This window comes from Limulus polyphemus, unplaced genomic scaffold, assembly GCF_000517525.1.
Source record: "Limulus polyphemus unplaced genomic scaffold, Limulus_polyphemus-2.1.2 Scaffold620, whole genome shotgun sequence".
In the NCBI taxonomy this organism is placed as follows: Eukaryota; Metazoa; Arthropoda; class Merostomata; order Xiphosura; family Limulidae; genus Limulus; species Limulus polyphemus.
This window is the reverse complement of record NW_013666230.1, coordinates 9,304-19,896: the sequence shown is the minus strand read 5'-3', so window position 1 is coordinate 19,896 and position 10,593 is coordinate 9,304. Positions and strand designations below refer to the sequence as shown.

Below are 10,593 nucleotides of genomic sequence, written 5' to 3'. Positions count from 1 at the left end.
AGGTTAATAAATACATTAAAAGGAAGCTACATTTAATAATGTTGTATATCATCCAACTTCTCCTTGACCAGTATACTGTTAAATGTTTTACTCCATCCATCTGAAGCTTAGGTACAGAATAACGAAACTGAATGATATCTAGGTTAATAAATACATTAAAAGGAAGCTACATTTAATAATGTTGTATATCATCCAATTTCTTCCTTTACCAGTATACTGTTAAAGGCTTTGCTTCATCCATCTCAAGCTTACACTTAGGTTTGTTTTCGTGTGTCGTTTATAAGCATTGTTGCAGATTGTACTTCCCAATTTTCTGTGACACGTGCTTCAAAGAAACGATCAAGTATAGATTGACATACATTGTTCTAAGCGTATTCAGTTCACTTAACTGTTCACAATATATTCCTTTTAACAGCGCCTGAAACCATCTAAACTGGTATATACGCTTCATGATCAATATAATTTTCTAGTGATGTCATGTTTAAACTTTTCATGTTTAACTTGATTAATGTAGGAGCTTTCAAATTTTACCTCATTTAAAAAAATAATAATATTGTATGTCAGTCAATTTATTCACCAGAAGCTGAAGAGATAGTTTCCATCTGCAGTTTCATAGCATATTATATTTACATATTTAACGCAATATATTTTTATAGTAGAATTATCTTTGTCATTTTATTTGTTCAATATGATTCTCCCATTTATAAAGGCTTTACTTTCTTATTCGTTACCGAAAATTCGACTTCTGGTTGTGAATTCTTGCATTAATGATGAGAAATTACAATAGATGTTTTCGATAAAGCTATTGCCAAACTTTTCTTCTTAAGGTATAAATTATGGCATGTTTAATGCTTTACAAACTTAATTTATTTTAGTGACTTTTAGTCGTTTTAAGGGCGAAAGTAGCTTCAATGTGTGCAACCATGCATGTGCGTAACAAAAAAGGAACACCCAAAAAACAGAAACACATATTAAGAAAAACGCTAACGATTTGATAGCATAATACTTTTTTGTGATATTGGTTTTTCCAGTTACATATCAGAACTGAAACTAGGTACAAATTTTATGTCATTCAGCGTATATCATACATCTCAATGTATGAGTTATATCTTGTAAGTTTTAGATCCAATTAGGAACAATGTACATCCATAGGAATAAGCTATATATCCTTGAGCGAGGCTATAAATCTCAGTCACCGTGAGCCTTTAAAAATTATTTTAAAAAATGCCACTTCAAATTGTTTTTTCGTTTGTTTGTTATTAATCACAAAGCTACATTATCGGCTACGTGTGTATGTGAGTATTGTATTAGTGTATTAAACATTAATTTCTCAGCTTGAAATGTGTAATTGTTCTTTACATGATTGATATTATCCGGATTAGATAAGTCAAGATAATACTGAGTCGATAATAGATGCTTTAATTTAATAGTGTTTCCCTAATTCGTCATGGTTTAAAAATTAAAACCCTGACAAACATGTATAAGATATATTCGTAAAATAAGAACGTAGTCAGAGAGATAAAGCTTAAATTTTCTATTAAAATTTACCTAATTTGCTTTTCTGATATGTATAAATTAATTTTCAGTAAGTGGAATAGCATAGTAACCACTTCGATTAACACCAGTCTTCTCTATAGATTATGTAATCAATACACAGTTTATTTAATCAATCTATCTGTTCTTTCCTTTACTGCTTTCATTACAAATTGTTATTCAACCTATACCATACCTCTTTGAATTAAAGCATACATCCTTACTTTGCGCATGTTGATCAGTAAAACTAAACTCCATTATTTGTATAAATATGTAGGAAAACTGTCCTTTTTATTGCTATAATACCACATTCATTATAAAGGCATATATGCAATAAACCTAAATACTGGTTAGAAACGGGTACTCTTATTATTGAATAGTTTTGAAATTGACATTTTTTTCCAGTGAAACTTCGATAACATTAACAGTGTTTTCGTTTTATATGACATTAACTACAGTTCACCTTAATTAATAAATATTTTATGTATTTGGAAACTACACTCATGCCAGTTCGACTGTATCGGCATTGGAAATTCTTTATGTCTCAGGGGTAAGAGATCTGTGGGAAACCATAATCACCAATGTTCTGTTTGGATATAGTACCTAAAGAGAGATAGACCAACTGTTTGGATGTGGTCGTATCTTCACACACCTGGAAGCATTGTTTAAACCCTGACGACTTTTCAAGTTGTTAATATTGTTTGACTTTGCTCAAACTGTTACAGTACAAACCAGATTAATAAGATAAGCGTATCTTCACATAACTAAAGACATTTTTAATTTTTATCCCTATTATAACCTGAGGTTGTTAGTAGTTGTTTAGTTTGGACTCTTCGGTGTATTGCTCATCATATTTCTAAATGTAGGATCACCCGCATGTAACTTAAAACATCTAAAGTCTTAATACGTGACACATCCTTAAGTTGCGCACTAGATGTTTGTGTGTGGAAGCATTTCCATTTTACACTGTCAGTATTTTGCAAAATATGGACAAATAATAACATTGACTATCAGAAGGTTTAGCTTAGATGCGTCTCTAAATGACTAGAGACATTTTATGTTTGATTTACTCTAATAGAGCCAATTGTTTTTTCAAACATGATGTTTAAGTTGCTATCAAATAACTGTTCAATTATACACTTGTTTATAAACTAAATTCTGTTAAACACCACGTATTCACAGAAAGACTGCTTGGCGTATGGGATTTACCACCACCAAGAAATTGGTCTTTAATCTGTCTTTGTTTGTGTTCTGACAAATATATTGAACTTTAATCTGAAAGTCGTCAGGAAATGGCCGTGAGTAAGGAAAACAATTCTTTCAAAGAAGACATTGAAGTTGCTATGACAACGGACATTCGATAACAAGACACTGTTTTTTTAGTATTCGATAGAAATAGGGGAAAATCAGATTGTATGTTTGAAATCTCAACGAAACATCTTTTTTTCAAAGCACGTTTGTTAAATTCTTTATTTCCAGCCTGTGAGATATATAAATCCTTTCATTACTCATAAAATTTATATTGATGAGAGAAACACACTTAGACTTCAGAGGAAATTCTCCACTTTTTAGCAAGGAAATGAAAAGAAAGAAAAAAAAAAGCTAGCTATATGAAGAAAACTCAACATCAATGAAATTTAAGGGTTTTTGATCGACAAAATAAGATCATATTTGTAAAAATCGCATATTTTTTATCTTGGTTTTCAAATAATATGTTTCACTCTGAAAGATCGGGTTTCAATGAATGTTTTCACAAAACATATTTAAAGATTGAAGTATCCACTGAGTGAATGAATGAAGCAAAATACTACAGGGCTACTGGAAGGAAATTAGAGTTCTAATATTAAATGTTAATCATGCAGCAAGAGACTACAACCTTACCACTTCAAAAGACTATTCAGTAAAAGAGAGATTTACCTTTATTATCAGTCAACATAACACAAAGCTATGGTGTCCTTAAAGGAGTGTATAAGGAAGGCAAAAGAAATAGAAAGGCTTAAAATTTCCTTTATTCAACTGTGAAATACGAGTGGCATTTAATTGAACAGCCAGAAGCTATAGCCACCCATTAGTTATTCACATAGCAAGAATAACACAGAGGTAGAAGATCTTTTCTTTAGAATGACCATGTAGAAGAGGTAAAACAAAGCCGAGAAATGTAGCCTCTTTCTTCAGATGACCTCGTGGCATAAGAAAGAGAGAACTAAGAGTTCTAGTCACTATTTAATGAACATAATGTATGAGTAACAAGGACTTAGATAGTGTAGTGTTTTTTAAACAAAAGTCGCTTAAAGGTAACATATAACTGGAAAAATTGCAGCTTCTTTTAAATGAACTTGCAGTGAAGCTAACATCAAGTTAGATGGTTGAAAGCTGTATTCTTTCTATTCCTAGATGACTATGTACCAGGGACAAACTAGAGGTAATGTTTCTAGCTTCTCTCTTGGATAGCTATGGGGCAGCATTAGCATGGTTAGAGCCAGAGATGATACAGGGTCTTACTCAGTTGCCTGTGTAGTAATGATAATAGCAATACAAAGCCAGAAACGCTACAGGCTCCATTTTACTTGACTATGTAGTAATAGTAATAAAGAGCTAAAGACGCTACAGGATCCCACTTAGTTGACTATGTAGTAATGGTAAGAGTAATACAGAACTAGAGAAGCTAATGGCTCCCTATTCGTGAGTTTAGTAGTAGGGTTAACATAGAATAAAAGTTACAGACTTCTTCCTAGATAGACAGGAAATAAAGCTAAGAATAACACAGAGCTAGAAAAGCTAATGACGCCTTGTAGTTGGTCAGGTAGTAAGAGTAAAAGTAACACATTGTTAAAGACGTTGCAGGCTCTCTTTCTTACTTGGCTTGATAGTAAAAGTAACACAAAGCTAGAAAGATCACAGAATTGGACAGGTAGTAAATTTAAGAATAACACAGAACTATAGAAGCTACAGACTCCCTTCTAGTTGGTCAGCTTGTAAGGGTAATTATAACTAAAGATTGTAAACTAATATATTAAGTAACAAACATTCACAGGAAATATAACATTGTTATAATATTCAAAGACGCTTATCAAGAAAATCAAACAGTTGTTCATTAAACCTGGTAAGTTTAGAATACTGGTACACCAGTGGTTTGCGTCTAGTAGTCAAATTTTCTTCATATTTAATTTCAAATTGCCGATAGGTACTTCTGAGTAAATTCGTCCTGAAAGAAAGCGCAAGAGAAGTATAATTCGAGTGTCTATTTAAGCATCCACTTTTTTTTTAATTTCTCATCTAGTAAAGGTAAGAGAAACACAGTGTTAGGGAAGTTACAGACTCCTTCTTATTCGGAAACACTGAATCAACATTGAAATAAATAAATCACAAATTTATTCATCATCATTTGGAGACAACTTTCTCTCATTTTCAGAAACCCCACTAATTTCTCGTTAAAGCCACAAATACTCGTACAAAAGCTTATTTCTGATTCTTGTACCGTTGAATTATAAAAAAATTGCTACAAGCTACAATATAAATAATAATTTTAAGGATAGCACATCGGAAATTTAACGGCTACTTCTATTAAACTAATTGATTGAGCACGCTATATCACATTTGTTGTCTCACACCTTCAACTACGTACCTCACACTAAATTATGTGTGTTGTATTGAGTTAAACTGGCAAGCAAGTCAAATATGCCGACATACAGAAGTACTGTACCTTGTTTATTAAAATAGTATATCTTGTTGAATGTAATTTAGATATGTCAACTTGGAAATTGGAAGGTAATTACTAATAAAAGCAAATGTAATTACACTGAAATTTCAATGAATTCAATATGTTTCTACATGTGCCACGTTAGATATACTCTTCCAATCATCTACAGCTTGTTTACATACGTAAACTATATAGGTGGGGGATTTTACCACTGTTGTTGATCGCAAGGCTTAACTGAAAACAGCCCTTAAGAGATGAACCTTTGTTACACGCCGCTATCTATAATAGTAAATGCACAAGAAGATTAAACAGCGGTAGTAACTAGGGCAAAACTCGACTTTAATAATAATTTGGAACGAATGAAGCTCTGATATCAAGAGTATTAGTATATATACATTACTGTTGCGAATGTGAGGCACATTTATAACGGAACGAAATGGCAATCTTTTTAAATTTGACCTTTCACGTATAGGAAATTTAAATTCTAGTAATGATTATTTGTGAATATATGTTTTCTACTACAGCACTTATGAATACATGAAATATATATACATATATGTATATATTTTAATTCAGTGATCAAGATGCCGATGGAAGTTTCTTTGAGAACTTCACAGCATTGTCTTGGAAACAGGAAAACAGACGACTTCAGTCAGGAAGAGAGGTAAAGTATAAGTTTAAATTTTACAAGAAACATAAGTTATCCTTTATATTTTGTACAAATCATCTGTGTAAAATCTTGACACGGAATGTGTCCGCCTGGAATCTCGAGACGGACTTCATGTGTTTGGAATCATGGGACAACTTACATTTCCTGAAATATTGAATCCATAATTATCTAAATTTCTTATATAATTTTATTTCAGTACTACTGATATTTTCAAAAACAAGCGACTTGTTTTCCATCAAATATGACTATAAGAAAATGTTCATTTAACTAAGCAACATGGGAAAGCAATTGAAGGTTAGAAAAATATAATATTATTTTAACAATCTCTAACGAATACAAATGAGACATTTTATGCAGCTATACAAATTCCATTTGTTTCTTCCTTCTATTTCATGTGACATTTTATGCAGCTATACAAATTCCATTTGTTTCTTCCTTCTATTTCATGTGATATTTTATGCAGCTATACAAATTCCATTTGTTTCTTCCTTCTATTTCATGTGATTATCATATTTCTTAAAAAACAGGAAAATAAATAATTTAGATGAAAGTTGTTTCTGGTTAAATATAAAGTGACTCAATGGGCTACCTGTGCGCTGCCCAGTACAAGTATCGAAACTTGATTTTTTAGCATTATTAGCCCAGTGACTTACCATTAAACCACTGGGGTCTTACGTAAAGATTTGATTATTTCACATGGTGGCATTAAAGCATCTTTCTACAAATATTTTATTGAGTCTATCTAAATGGATGAATGGAAGACAAAGGTTGACTTATGTCAATGGTCTCCCCTTCCTTCAGTCTTTCCAGCTACTATCAGACTTTCAATTTCTTCTTTCCTCATAACATTTCCGGGAAAATCTAACCATCTTTTTCTGATGTTAGTTAGCATCTTCCACCTGCAATCTGCTCTTAACAAAATATCTTCATTTGAGATACGATTTGTTCAACATACCTTCAAGACGCGCCTTAAGAACCACAATTCAATTGCTTCAATTCTCTTTTCCATACTTGGCGATACTGTATAACATTCTGATGCATACGTGAGAATTGATATAACATAGCAATCCAAAACTCTTTAACTTCGTCTCCAGAGACTTTAATATTTGTCAGTATCTTTTTCATTTTCAGAAATGCGTTTTTTGTCATTCCTATTCTCCATTTTATATCATGATCACACTTACCATCTGGTGTTATCCAGCTTCCCAGATAGTTGAATTTATTGACTTTCCTTATCTGTTCCTTATCTACTTTGACAATGTACACAGTAATGATATTCTTCTATGTAATTACTATGTATTGAGTTTTCCTGCAGTTAATACTTAATTTCTTCTTCTCACTTTAACTAACAACTTTATCTAAAATTTTGTGCAACTTCTCTTATGAATCAGCTATTAAAACTGTGTCATCAGCATAACGCAAGTTGTTCAAATTCTGTCGCCAGTGATCAGCCTTAGGAAATCCTCAATCTCCCTCAGGAATTTTTCGCCGCACAAATTAAACAAGTTAGGTGAAAAGACCCAGTCTTGTCTCTTAATTTGGATGAAACCAATCAGAAAGGCTACTTCAGCAAATATATATAAGATATTTTTGTGGATACTATTACAGCAGTATAAAAATTACTTGATATTACATCTATATAAAGCAAAGACTCGTTTTTTGTAAAGACTACTTGGTATGACATCAGTATAAAGCAGGAGCTGGTTTGTGTAAAGATTACTAGGTGTTACATCATTATAAAGCAGAAGCTTGTTCTGTATAAAGATTACTTGATATTACATCTGTATAAAGCAGAAGCTCGTTTTGTGTAAAGATTACACAGTGTTACATCATTATAAAGAAATGGCTTGTTTTGTGTAAAGATTACTTGTTATTACACTAGTATAAAGCATGAGCTTGTTTTATATAAAGATTACTTGTTATTACACTAGTATAAAGCATGAGCTTGTTTTATATAAAGATTACTTTAAAACTAAGACAATTATCATTTGTTAAAAAGTATTTAGAGAGCACTGTAATATTTTACTAAGTAATTCGTTCACACACACAAAAAACTACTTCATTATACCAATGTAATACCAAGTAGTCTTTACACAAAACAAGCTCCTGCTTAATACTGATGTAATACCAAGTAATCTTTACACAAAACAAGCTATTTTTTTATAATGATGTAACACCAAGTAATCTTTACACAAATGAGCTTCTGCTTTATACAGATGTAATATCAAGTAATCTTTACACAAACCAGCTCCTGCTTAATACTGATGTCATACCTTTTAATACAGATCTGCTATGATTAGGTAACGACAATGGTTATTTAGAATAACTATATTTTATGTCATATGTTTGTAGTAAGTAACTGGTGTTTATGTTAAATTTCATGTAATCAATTAATAATTGTCTTAGTTTTAATAACCATTGTCGTTACCTAATCATAGCAGATCTGTATTAAAATAGAATAACTATATTTTATGCCATATGTTTGTAGTAAGTAAATAGTGTTTATGTTAAATTTCATGTAATCGAAACTCTAAGAGCTGCTGACATATTATTTTAACATTTATCAGCAATCAGTAATAGATAATTACTTCTAAGATCTCATTTTGATATCTTACAAGACCAACTGATTTTTCAAAACCTCTATAGCAGCAACCATGTAATTTTAACGTTCTTCAGAATTTACTGACAGAATCCTCATAATCGCTATTATGTAATTTTGGATTTTGCATAACAATTCTAAATTAACTGTCTTTCCTTGTCGACTATTTTACAAGGGAACTATATGTGACTGTAAAGAGCGTAAGGACGTTAACTAAAATATGATTTTATTTGAAGTATTTTAAAGTATGAAGTATATGAAGTATTTTCTTAGTTATTAGGAAAAACCACATGCTCGTGTAATGTGCTTTCGTGTGTAAGACTAGTCTACAAGCGTGAAAATAAATCATTTTATACGTAAATATAGAGAATTGCGAAATTAAAAAGACAGTGAAAAATATCGTTAGGCTTGTACAGTTGTTTCACAGAGTTAATCGAAAGTTGGCTGTATAAAATTAGAACTTTGGGAGAAAGTAAAAGCGCAAATGAGGCTAGTACATTTTTATGTGTTGTTCAAAAGAAGCAGATGCAGAGTTCCATGGTAAAGTTTCATTCCACTCTTTAGGCCTAGATTAATTTTGTGGTAAACATTAAACAAAGCTGAAACACTGAAAATTACAAAATCCAACTAGAAAATAAATTAAGACATATTACAGCTAGATAGATGCTGCTGAGATCGTATAAAGATGTTTCAGTAAGTCATCGCCTGGTGGCAGTTTTTGTTCTGATGGGCGTAACTTTAATACAAAGTAACAAAAATACTATATTTTTCATATACTGTTTTTATATACAGCCATTCGACACTTATTCAGATTTTCTGATCATCAATAACCTTATATAATTTAACTAGTTAACCAAACCCAATCATTTATTTTACATACATCATGCATACTGTACTTTTACTATTAAAACTAACTCATCAGTGCTGTCCACCAGGGGAAATGACGTCATAAGAGAAACTTCTATAGAAAACAGTCGCAGTCGATATGGTGGAATAGAGATTACTGGGCTGTTCGAATGTGTTGCGATTATGAAGGCTTTGTTTTCGAGACTTCGGGGGCTTATGGAATTACTAGAAATGTAAATAAAATGAAGCTTGTGAAACATTAACGTGTGTGAAAGAGTTAGCTATAACTGTATGTTGATGTATTTTTCCAGAATTACGTGAATGAGCTCGAACCAAGTACATTATAGACTATATGTACGACACAAAACAAGAGAATCAGCACTGAAAGCTCCTTATTTGCGCTCGCTGTTCGCATGCTACGTTTAATTAATTTTTCTGGATTAGTGTGAGTTACATCTGACAGAACACATTAATATATAAACGATTTGGTTAATTTTTATTATTTTTCAACACAAGAAATCCTTTGTCAAGGTTCACAAATTTACTAGGATCGTAATAAATTCTAACATGTCATTTTAACATTTGTCTAGGTTTACTAATTAATCAGAACACTAATAATTGTTAAAGTATTTTAACATTCGGGGGCTTACTTGTTAATTGGAAACATAATAATTGTTGGCAAGGTTTAACAAAAGTTTAATAACAATTGACATACCGTCAATAACTACTAACAGAACTGTTAGTGACATTTTACAATACCGAACGATATATTTATGTTTACTACCATAACGCATGACGTGTTTTACAAGGAACTGAATTATTGATCTTGTTTCCGCTGAAGCTAAATCCCAGTTTTTCATTTACCGTGTCTGCAATACTTAGTAGTCACAGACGCACAAAGTCAATATGGCCACACAAAGATCGTTCCTCGGAAAATTAATTCGAGTTCAAAAGGACGTTATCAACGTGGCAGAATACTCATCAATCAATTACTTCCGAACCTTGTTGTTACAAACTCGTCACTTATCACAATCAATTACTTCCGAACCTTGTTGTTACAAACTCGTCACTTATCACAATCAATTACTTCTGAACCTTGTTTATACAAACTCGTCACTTATCACAATCAATTACTTCTGAACCTTGTTGTTACAAACTCGTCACTTATCACAATCAATTACTTCTGAACCTTGTTGTTACAAACTCGTCACTTATCACAGTCAATTACTTCTGAACCTTGTTGTT

The 10,593-nt window shown here is 31.7% G+C and overlaps 1 long non-coding RNA gene across 1 annotated transcript in view; it reads left to right on the top strand.

Moving 5' to 3' along the window:
* Nucleotides 1-10,593, top strand: part of LOC111085791 — a 119,319-nt gene that overhangs the window by 101,582 nt on the left and 7,144 nt on the right. Inside the window, exon 2 of the long non-coding RNA XR_002610582.1 lies at nucleotides 5,810-5,897. This is a non-coding gene — a long non-coding RNA (uncharacterized LOC111085791). The remainder of the gene's footprint in view (nucleotides 1-5,809; nucleotides 5,898-10,593) is intronic.